Genomic DNA, 12,127 nt, shown 5'->3' with positions numbered 1-12,127 from the left:
GAGACTCGTCCGCCTGCACGCCGGCGGGGCTGGCTTACCTGATTTCTCGTTACTCGCCCCCGAATCTGGCTTCCCCTATTCGGCAGGCAGGCTTCCCTGAGCCTAGAAACGCGTCTGGGAGGCAGGCGGGCCCCTGGGACCCCACCGTCAGAGCCCAGAGCCTTCGCCCGGGCTCCCCCCGCGCGCTCTGGAGGCGCGCCTGGCCGCCTGACCCCTGGCTGAATGTCAGCGAGAAGACCCGCAGGGAAGACCAAGCCCAAGCTTCAGGGGGTGGGATGCTGAGCACGGGCTCCTCGGGCCCAGCCTCGTACAGGTGGGGGGAGGGGAGAGCCCAGGCAGCAGAGCAGCAGGCTTCCCAGTTGCACCCCCAGAACCGACCCTGCCCACTGAGCATGCCCAGCTCACTTGTTGGCACTAGAAGTGCTAGGCGAGGCCGAGGGGGCCCAAGGAGGACGCAGATGGGGATCAAATTGACCCATTTCTTTAAGGTCTTTCCTCCGAAGATTTCTGGGAGCTTTACACGTAACGTTTCTACCGTGGTATTGGAAAATACCCAGGGAAGGGTTGAAAAGGCCTTCCAAAAAAAGGCAGCCAAATTAGTTTGAAACAAAAGCGCAGGGGTGGGTTTTTTTCAGCCAATTATTTCTTATCACTTACTAATTTCTTTAAATACCAGTTAATTATTATAATTGACCCAGAGGAATATGTAGTTTCATTGGGTCCCAAACTCATAGTAACAGGAAACCAGCCTATCCAATGGGTAGTCTATCCAGTGGAACAGCGGGGGATTGGGGCGGGGTGGGGGGGCGGTGTTAAATGATCAATACTAGGTTCCCATCCCCACACCAGTTGAATCAGTTGGTGGATGGAACCTGGACATCTTTATATTTTAAAACTATGGGTCTCAAAGTGTAGCTGGGGGAGCCAGCATCACCAGAGAACTTGATAGACATGCAGATTCTCGGCTTCACTCCAGACTACCTGATTCTTAAACTCTGGGGCCAGGGGCCTAGCTGATTGAACAAGCCCTTCAGGCGATTCAGGTGCACACTACAGCTTGAGAACCACTGTTGAAACCTTCCCCCCACCTCATGATTCACGTGAACACCCAGGCAGGGTTGAGAACCCCTCTAATAGACCATTGCTTTCACATTTTTTGAAATCCTAAACATTTGTCTAGAAGAGCAACACGTTGCATAGAAGAGGAATAATCTGGCAGAACTGAGGTGCCAGTCCTGGATTTTCTTCCCACTAATTCTCCCAGGACAGTTCAGTGCTTGGAAAATGGAGACAACATATTATTCACTTTTGCACCTAGCACAGTCCCTATAACATAGTAGATGTTCTGTAACTGTTAATTGATATGAAATGAATGCTCAGGTGAACAATTTGTTCTGAGCCCTATTATGTCTGCTGTTTATTTTCCCCACAAGTCCTGGTCACCTTGCTAGCTAACAAGCCAGCAGGGATTCAGTTCTCATCAATAACCCATGACCATCCATGATGGTCCAATCCAAGTCAGACCCTGACGGAATAGAACATGGGAGGAGGTAGAGAATTTTGAGGTGAAAAAACTCAGAAGCACTGGACATGTTTTCACTTGCCAAGGCTGGGGCGCAAAGCAACCAAAGGAAAGCAGGAGGACCCTAGGCATTGGTGGAATTCAGGAAAGGTATCAAATGAAAAAGGTGTGTATAGGAGGGGTTAAGAGAGGAGAGATAAGAAAGCTTAACATGCATGATAAGCATACAGCTTACTCTGGATCTTCTTTTTCTAAACAACCCACCTCAGCCCTCCTCTTCCCCGTGCTCCATGCACATCTAATCTCAACTACAGCCTTGAAAAAAAATTTTTAATTAGAAATCATTGTAAAATAATTACTTCCAATTACTGCATAAAAACACAGCTGATTTGTAGTTATTCAACATAAATTAGGCATCCACTTTTATTCAAGGCAAAAGTGGTAAAAAAATTAACTTTTCAATATATACACTAGATAATTTCAAAATGCAGAGGTTTATGATCCTTCTGCTTTAAGACCGACAGACTCACAAAATCAAAACCTATTCCCTATTTACTCCATCAGTATCTTCTAGAAGGAATAAAGTATAAAAATAATTTTTTCCTTTTAGCCTTGAACATAATGCTTTAAAACTTAGGTTACTATTTATGAGTACCTAAAGTAGCTTTCCACCTCTCTATCTCTGCCCCTGGGTCTTGCTTATTATGATAAGAATTCCACTGAAAGAATTTGGTTGCTGATTGAGGTATCTAACAGTAATGTAATTTCCCATATGGGTAAGCAATTTCTTTTCATTGTTAAGATAATTTTATGAGGAGGAGGGCAATAATCATTCATTTAGAAATTACTCTTCAGAATTAAGTATTACACTAGATACACAAACAATATTAAAAAGAAAAGTCTTCCCTACACACATACACTTGCTACAGCTTCTCATGGAATTAAAACCAAACAAACATGTTGAGGGCTAAAAAGGGAGAAAACTGAGTGAGGGTGTAGGAGGAGAAGCACTTATCATAACTAAATTTAAAAACATGAAGTAATTATTTCAGCAGAAAACGATCTACTGACCTGACCAGTACCTCAGAGAAGTTAGAGTCTTAAGTGTTTCTCCTTGTCCTCATAAGCATGACTCGGCATTTGGAATGAAACTATGTTTACTGTCTTTCAGATTGAGGGTGTCAAATAACTTTGGTGCCACCTAACTCTTCTCATGTGCCTAAGGAAACTTCAGGACTATCCTAAGTTTTCAGTCTCACATGGCTACCGAAATCTGAAAAGCTTTCCCCTTTTCCTTCGTTCCTATGTAAACAAAGCCTAAATTCGCCTGCCATTAATTTATCTTGCTTTTGTAGTGTTGTCAGGTAAATTTGGGTTATTTTCTATAGTCTAGTATAACAATACAAGCGAGAAGTTCTTCCCTTCCCAAGCCTGGAGAGTAGGCTCCCTGACGCTTAGACATCTTCAACCCAACTGCTGGGGGTGACCTTTCCCCCAAATGGAGAACCTTCCATTGGTGATTCTATTACTCACCTTTTATGACCATTTACCACCTGCCCAGGGTCAACTGTTTTAGTCCCTGCCCACTTCTAGAGAGGAGCACATTTCCCCTGAGTGTTCATTGGTTATCAAAGCTCATAATAAAATTATGGAATGTAAGGATTGAAGGGGCCATAAATGTTATTAACTCACAGACTTTTGTTTTACAAATGATGAAACCAAGGCCCAGAATTATTAAGTACTTTACCTAAAGTTACAGAGTTAGCCTAACATAGAGCCAAGACTAAAATGAGAAACTGCTTGGTATAGAGAACAGTGTGTGGGCTTCAAATCCATCCTCTTCTAAGTTATTTAACCTCTAGCCACTCAGAGCCTCAGTTTCCTTATCAGTGAGAATATACTGAGAATAGCAAACATTCAATACTACTTACTCTGTGTCAGGCACTAGTCTTAACAAAGTACTTGTAATCTTTAATCCTCAGAATAACTATGAGTTTTTTGGTTTCTTGGCTTTGTTTTTACAAAGTGGGAAACTGAGGCACAAAATTGTTAAGTAACATGCCCAAGATAACACAGCTAGCAACAGCCAAACTGGAATTGAATGGGATAATATATGTAAAATGCCTAACATGTAGATTGTCAATAAAAGTATCACCAATGTCATTTCCCTACCCTGAACCCCACACATTCTGACTCATGGTCCAATACTGGGCCAAGACACCTTTGTTCTGAGCTTTGATTGCTGTGTATGCTCACATCTTTCTTCCATTATATTATTTTAGTACTTTACATAATTTAGGAAGTACTGTATGTACCTATAATCTTATCCATTGTTAACAACAGTTACAACATTAAGAAGATAACCAAACATTAAACAAAGACTTCAAGTTTACTACGTACAAAAAAAAAAAAAAAAGCCCACTAATATGGAGTTTCTAGAAGATTAGCAGTGCTGTCCAGAAAAATCTTAAATCCTTGAACAGGACTGGACCAGTACCTTTGGGGCTTGGAGATTAGAGCAGGTCATTTATCATTTAGTGGGCCTCCACCTCCTTGTTACTTGAATTCTTAAAAGCAGAACTATAGACATCTAAAAATATCCAACAGAAAATCTTCCCACGTCAGTGATTTCCAAAGAGTTAGGATCAAGAATGAGGTAAAAATACAGTATATGATCCTTGAAAAGATGAAATGAAAATACTAAATATATTTTAATAGGTTTAACCCATATTTTAATGGGTTCTTTAAGGTTTATTTCTGCTTTATAAGAATCTGGGAAAGTATTCTTGAAATAAAATTTTAAGGCATCAATATAAAGTGACACCAGGAAACTTACTTAGATGTAAAGGTCTTGTGGGTAAAGGAAATATGAACTTCCTTGGGCAGGCATCCACTTTGTTCTTTGGACAAGGCAGCACTGAAAACAAATGTTGGTGATATAAATTGAGTAATGTTGTCTCTGGAACATAGCCTGCTATTTAATAGCAGGAGAAAGGTTGTGGGCAAGCAGATATGTCCCAAATAACTCATGCAGAGAACATGAAAAAGTATTAGGTTCTGATGTGGGAGCTGAAACAAAATGGAGGATTGGGTTCTTCAGAGGAACTGTTTATGATTCAGTGAAATAGGCAAATGAGCCAAGAGTAAACAGCCCAAGAAACTGGAGATTTGTTCAGTTCCGTGTCTGAATACCTGTTACATAACCTGGAGATGGCTTCAATCTCAGCAGTAAATGCTTAAAATAAACTTGACTACAGTTTGTAATGTTATAATGTGATTTTTTTTGAATGAATGAATCTGAATAGCAAAAAAATAGAGCAACAATAGCAAAGGACAGGGTTTATGCCTGTGCCTGATTAGCTTTAAAATAAGAAGAACGTTGCGTCTTAATTCAGCAGCCTTGAAGCACGTGGGCAATGACCTAATTTCTGCCAAGCCAAGAGGAAAGCCCTTTACACACAGGGGTATAGGCCAGAGAGTAACACGTGCTGTTCCCTCAGCAAATACCTTGGACTCAGAAGGGAATCTCCTTCATTCCTCCTCTATCAGCAGAAGCATCATGCAAAGCCAAAAAATGAACCATGGAAAAGTAGACAATCTTTGTTCTGTTATCTTTGAGTTACATATTGAAGTTTATTTTTTAAATAGCTCTTTTGGGGGGCATAAAACAAAAGAAGAGAATGGTTCAATCAAAGAGAAATTTGAAAATGTAATGGAAAGTCTATTAACATTCTCTAGACCACACTGTAAATAGATAATCCCATTTCCTTCTTGCCTAACTTTTAACCCTGGTCAAGTTTCTGAGAACTAAGACAGCCTGACATGTGATAAAAAGCTAGAAACTGATGTCAGGGCATCTGAAAAAACAATTGTTTTCCTAGTAAATTTAGAGTATGTGTGTTCTAAAAATATCTTTCAATAGTCAAATGTGGAGGAAGACACTTTTTCCTGAGCATGTGCTCTTCACTATCAAACTGAGCCTCTCAGAGTTTTGAAAAAGAGTAAAAGTCCAGCCCTCACAAAGATGGCCTTCCTACAGTGGGTCTCAAAGTGCTGCAGGGTGGAATTCTAGCTTTTCCATGATTTTCCTCACCCTAGACACAATTTACATTCCTGCTTTGGAGCTATGTGAAAGCAAATTATCCCCAGGCTTAAGGAGGTAAAGTGAAGACTTAAAAGCTATCCTATTTTAGGCTGAATAGTGGCCTCCATGGAACCTTTGAATGTCACCTTATATGGGGGATGGGGAGTATTAACAGATATGATTTAATTAAGGATCCTGAGATGGAGATGTTTTCCTGAATTATCAGGGTAGACCCTAAATGCAGTCACATGTAACCTTATAAGAAAGAAGTAATAGGGAGGGTTTACACAGACAGAAGAGTATAAGACAATGTCATCATGTACACAGATTAGAGTAATGCAGACACAAGCCAAGGAATGCCAGCAGCTGGAAGAAGCAAGGAATGGATTCTCCCCCAGATCTTCTGGAGAGAGTGTAGCCCTGCTGACCCTGATTTCAGTCCAGTGATACTAATTTTGGACTTCTGGCCTCCAGAACTGTGGGAGACTATATCTCTTGTTTTAAACCACCAAGTTGGTGGTAATTTGTTACAGCAGCAGTAGGAAACTAATACAACTTCTTCCTTCATTTATTTTCCTTTGACACCAACATCAATCTATCTCTGTAGAGCTAGCCCTTCAGTACATCACTGGCACTTGTAGGGTATTCTTCATTCAAGATGCCAAAGCAATTTACAGCCATGTAAATGGGCTCAATTTTCTGCCTTGTGGGACATTCAAGCAATACCAGAAACTTTCAAAATTTGAGAGATGCCTGGATCTTTTTCTCTTTTTTTTTTTTTTTGAGCTTTCTAATAAGTGAAGAAATACCAAAACAAGGTTGAAAAAATTATGGTATAATTTGAATGTTACAGTTAGTCAACTAATGCTTAGCAGAAGGAATATGTCGGTAATTGTCCCTATAGCTTCATTTAGAGATAAGAGCAAAATTTTTAATTTGAGGTCTGTGGTAGATGGTTTGACACACTACCCAGATCCTCCTTCAAGCAGAAATTCTTTCACCAGCTGCTGGAAGCATCTCCAGCTGCCAACTCAATGAGAGAGCTGCCTCATTCAAGGCCATCCCTTTCCTGGACTGGTCCCTACCCTGTGACTGAGTGAAGCAGGGGTATAAAGGCTCAGCTGGATAATTGAGAGATAACTCTAATGGGCTGTGTATGCTCCAGAACTCCCTTAGGGGGTGAATGGGGCTTTGTTGAGCTTGCATCACAATTCTACATCTCCCTCTGTCCACTTCTGCTTCTGCACTCTTCTTTTCACAAGTATCCCTAAAAATAACCTGCATGTCATACTCTGTCTCAGTATCTGCTTCCAGAAAACCCAAGCTGCGTCAGGGCCTTTCATAAATGGGAAGCCCAGGTAACCAAACCCTTGAGTTCCACAGAATTTTAAATTCATTCTTTCTCCTTGCTCTGATTTATCCACTGGGATTATACATTATACATTTCTGTCCAGCTCAAATAAAGAACCATTTCCTAGAGCCAGGAGCCTTTGCAATGTGCTCTACATATCCAAGGGCACCAGGCTTCTCTGAACCACATATAGTTCAGGAGTATGAGTTGCCAAATTTTTCCCCAAACCCTACTTCCTTTCAAGTTTCTCTAACTTATGTGTTTCTAATTTTAGTCAATCAATATTTATTGAGCACCACCTATACACCAGGCACTGTTCTGTTGTTCCAGGGATACAGTGGTAGGTGCCTCGTATCACATAGTCCAGATTGTAGCATGTGATAGGCTCTAGGTTGACATTTACATATGCCTTCCAGGCAAGGTAAAATGAATTAATTAGGCTAGAGGTAAGACAAGGAGTGGTGGGTCTGGGGCAAATTGGAGAGAGCATACCACAGCTAAAGAGATTGCTCTACCTAAACCTGGTGATCAAACTTTGTGCTACCAGCTAGGACAGCAGGTGTATGCTTCCTTATGTGATGTAATATGAAGTCTGCATTATCACCTCGGAATTATTTTTGCCCCAAATGTTTAACCTAAATTAGTCAAGCCTTTAGATCTGAATCCCAATCCACAAGATAACTGACCCCTTCAATGAGACAATGCTGTAGAAGAAAAGAGGCAAGAGCCTGATCTAGAGTAAAAGTGACTTATGTGACATAACTAAATGCAATGCATATGTTTTAATTGGATCCTGGCTTGAAAGGAAAATGAATCTGAAAGAAACTTTGGGACAATGGGGAAATTTGAATATAGACTGAGTAAAGATGACCTTCGGGAATGATGATTGATTTTTTTCTTCAGCATGATAGTAAGATTGCAGTTCTGTAGGAAACTGTCCTTATTTTTAGAAATGCATGCTAACATATTTAGGGATGAAGTAATATAACCATTTTAAGATGGTTCAGCAAAAATATAAATGTATATAGGTATTTACTTTTATAATAAATACAGAAAAATATTAACTATTGTTGAATCTAGAGGTAGGTGAATAGATATTTATTTGTATTTCTACTCTTCAGTTAGCCTTAAGATTTTCATAATCAAAATCTTGAGAGAAAATAAATGGGGCAGCCTTTACACAGCTCTTGCCCATTGCAGTCATGTAGGAATTAGGCCCACTGTTACTAGATACTCTGAATTTTCAAAAGAAGCCGGAAATCTGGGACTTTTATATAAAATGCTTTTCCCACGTAAGAAAATATTAGCAACCACATCTAAAAGCAAATCGACAACAAAAACAAAACCTCTGTGCAGGCCTGATACAATGCATTTGGATACTGAAGCTCTAGGCTCTAATCAGCATCTCTGATTCAGATCTTTGCACCTTAACACTTTTCCTTACACGTTGGCTCTGACCCTCCATCCCTGATTTTCTTCTTTCTCAACGTGACATCTGGCTAACTCAGTCCTTTTCTCACCCTTGCTCTTCTTTTTTCCCAGCTGGCCTCTACTGCTTTGCGGTTTCATTGAGCAGTTGACAGATAATGTGAGAATTAATCAGGCTATGGATTTCTCTGGAGTATCAGATAATTTAGCAAACTGAGAATTGTTTAATAATTATCCTAGGGCACTAAACATTATCCTAATGATCTAAAGTAGTTATTAAACCTTCCCACTTAAGATTATTAAATTGCAACATCTGTCTCCAGGAAGCATTTCTATTGCATGTAATATTTGTAAAACATTTACAACTGCTTTTAGTTATATCTCAGACCCTATGATACGTTTATAGTTTTTTTCCTTATTTAATGGCTAAAAACACTAGGCATGGAGTCCTAAGGGTAACTTGAGTCCTCTGTAGGAGAAGGTATTAGACCTAGGAAAGCTTCCTGGATGACAGGCTGCTGTTTATCCAACTGCACCACGTTCTTTCCAGGCCTTGTTTGCTTTATTAGCTAATTACCAGGCTGCATATTCAACCCAGGTTCCAACTTTATTAAGGGCTATTTACTAGCTAAAATCAATACCATTTCGATTTAGACACCTGGCATTGCTTTTGGTAACTAAGCATTATTTGGGCTTCACCGCTTTTACTCCATCAGGGAGATGGGAAAGTGCTTTGTTTTGATTTTTTACACTTAGTGGCTACTGCTCTTAGCAGTAGGAGATAAAAGGGCAGTTGAGACTTGCTTTGCCAAGGCAGAGACTAGGAACAAACACATAATATTTACTGCACAAGGAAAGGGGCAAAGAAAAATAGAATGACAGCCAGTGAGTTTACTATTTTAAAGCTCTTTTTTCATTAGATAAATCTCTTTGGATATATGTCTGGCACACCAAGCACCACATTAGCCCTAAAAATAAAAAGATAAATAAAATACACTCTCCAACTTGCTTAAGTTGGAAAGAAACAAAATTGAAACAATAATAACTATAAAAGAGTGAAAAGGGCAAAAAGTAGATGTGGAACTGGGTTTTGACATAGCATAGGAAAAGGGAATGATTTATTCTTTCTAGAAAGAAAAATGCCAAAGAAAGCATTTTTGTTGGTGGTGATGGTGAAATACACAAAAAAAGGTCCTTTTTAATATAGGTATTTTATTATGAAAGTACAGTTGTTCCCCTTTATCAATGGGGGAACATTCCAAGACCCCAGTGGATACCTGAAACCACAGATGTTACTGAACCCTATACATACTATGTTTTTTCCTATGCATGCATACCTATGATAAAGTTGAACTTATAAATTAGGCACAGAAAGAGATGAACAAAAGTAACTAATAATAAAATAGAACCATTATAAAAATATACTGTAATAAAAGTTATGTGAATGTGGTCTCTCTTTCTCAAAATACCTTATTGTACAAATTTAATGCCTTTGCCATCTTAACTAAGCACTTACCATACACTGTGGCTGTAACTTCTGCAGTTTGAGGTACAACAACAAAACCAACTCAAACTTCTTTTTCTTTCTTCATAAGTTTACGGTTAGAAGATTCCTTCTTACTGTAGATCTTAGCAACCTCAGCACACGAGTTTTTTTCTCTCTGTATTAGGTCGAGAACTTTCAGCTTCTCACTTTATGGCTTCTCTGGCATATCTGAGTTGCCACCATCACTACTCTTGAGCTTTGGGGCCATTATTAAGTAAAATAGGGTTACTTGAACACAAGCATGCAACAGCCTATCTGATCTCATAACCTAGACAGCCACTAAGTATAAATTGATTATTTCTGGAATTTCCCATTTAATATTTTAGGACCACAGTTGACCACGGGTAACTGAAACTGTGAAAAGCAAAACTGTGAATAAGGGGGACTACTACTCTAATCCATGGTCATTTTGTAAACATGAAAATATACAGACAAAAAAGAGAAAGAAATCCCTATGGTCCCATCACTCAGATCACAACCATTGTTAATAGTTTGCTATAAACATATAACAAATGTTTTCTATTATGTATATGCTTTCATTTAACAACACATAGAGAACATCTTTCTATGAAAATAAACATTTAGACATGATCCATATCATCATTTCTACTGGCTGCATAGCATTTCAGTGGGAAGATATAATCTATTCAGCCAATTTCTTATTCAAGGACCTGCAAAGATGGCTTCCAATCTGTATTATAGACAACACTGCTTTGAATATCTTTGTATTCGTGTCCAAATGATTCTTAAGGATATATGCTTCAAGTGGGATTACTGAGCCAAATCTGATGAACATTTAAAAAACATTTTAACACCTATTATTAGCTTGCCCAAGGAAAGCTTTCAGGTGGAAGGGATACTGGAGCTGGGTGTTAAAGGATAAGCAGAAGAGTGGGAAGAAAAGTGAGAGAAAGACATCAACAGGAATGAGCTCATTATCTTCAAGTTGTTCTGAGGTCATACTCTAAACCCAGGCATTTTTGGGCTAAATCAATAAAAAGGAACAGTAGTTTTATAGAGAACTCTGAGGGTAATGTAAGGTAAAAGATATAAAGGATAAGCGTTTTTTGTTTTTTTTCTTTCAACACTCGAGAATATGCTAAGGAGTTGGAGCACCTTCTGGAATGCTAACATGAACATTTTCATGATCCACACACAACACCAGGCAGAACTTTCAAAGAAGGCAAACCACTGTGACCTCTCAGCCCACTCTTCCAATGCCCACTCAACCCTCTCTCTGTTTCCAGGAAAAGTATAGAACTGTAGGGCTGCTTGATACAAAGTTGTTGATTGTTTTTTGTTCTATTTTTATTTAATGTATGTACAGATAACCTGGGCCACTTACATGAAAATGCTTCTCCTTAGAAGTAAAAGGTACCTACATAGATTCTGTCCTGTAAAAACAGGTTGGGGACTAAGGATTTGTATTCTAATGAGCACCCCAAGCTAATTTGGATGTAGGTAGTCCTCAGATCACTCCATGTTGAATAACTCTGCTATATTAGTCCCTTGCTACTCAAAAGGCAGTTCCTGTATAAGCAGCAAAAGCATTACCTGGGTGCTTGTTAGAAATGCAGAATCTCAGACCTCACCCCAGACCTACTAGACAGAATCTGCACTTTAAAATTTTTCCTGGATGATTCGCATGCACATTAAATTCTAATAAACCCTATTCTGTAGGTTAACTGTCAATAAATAAACTGAGTAGATCCAACACAGAAAAAATTTCCCATGAAAAGTAGAAGTCCCATCCATTTGGTTTTTGGGGAGACCAAGAATTCATATACTACTGGGTACTGAGAATATGCATCAAGGAGCCTTGTGTCTCACATTCTTTCCAGCATCACTTGAATAATCTCGGGGGAAAAAAATTCCAGAAGGACAAACCAGTGACATACAAGACTCCTTCACTAACATTCCAGGAAAAGTGATGAGGAAAAATGAGATCTAAATGATCTATTCATAGTTCTCTAGTTAACCCCTTCTATGTGTATATCAATTTCTAACTCTTTTCTAGGTATGAATGACTTTAGGGGAGGTTGCAGCAAGAAAGATTTAAACAGCTCGAAGTATGATCAATAGATGCTAAATGAAATAAAATTGGTTTTGGTTTTATTTCTCTTGTCAGTTTCTATTGACAAACCTTTCAAATTATAAAATTATGTAGCTGAAACCAAAAACAAATAGGGAAAATGA

General features: G+C 39.1%; 1 protein-coding gene across 4 annotated transcripts in view; it reads right to left on the bottom strand.

The window, feature by feature from the left end:
* Positions 1-2,669, bottom strand: part of GPD2 (glycerol-3-phosphate dehydrogenase 2) — a 137,683-nt gene extending 135,014 nt beyond the window's left edge. For 3 of the 4 annotated variants that reach the window (XR_005020645.1, XM_036858311.1, XM_036858307.1), the window contains exon 1: positions 2,594-2,669. The gene's annotated coding sequence lies outside the window, so the exon portion shown is untranslated. Of the gene's footprint in view, positions 1-38; positions 248-2,593 lie in introns of those variants that run through there. The other variant, XM_036858308.1, reaches the window with a different exon arrangement.
* Between the last annotated feature and the right edge of the window lie 9,458 nt (positions 2,670-12,127).

The sequence above is a fragment of the Balaenoptera musculus genome, chromosome 7, assembly GCF_009873245.2.
Source record: "Balaenoptera musculus isolate JJ_BM4_2016_0621 chromosome 7, mBalMus1.pri.v3, whole genome shotgun sequence".
In the NCBI taxonomy this organism is placed as follows: Eukaryota; Metazoa; Chordata; class Mammalia; order Artiodactyla; family Balaenopteridae; genus Balaenoptera; species Balaenoptera musculus.
The sequence above is the reverse complement of the archived record's forward strand: the minus strand, read 5'-3'. Positions and strand labels throughout refer to the sequence as shown.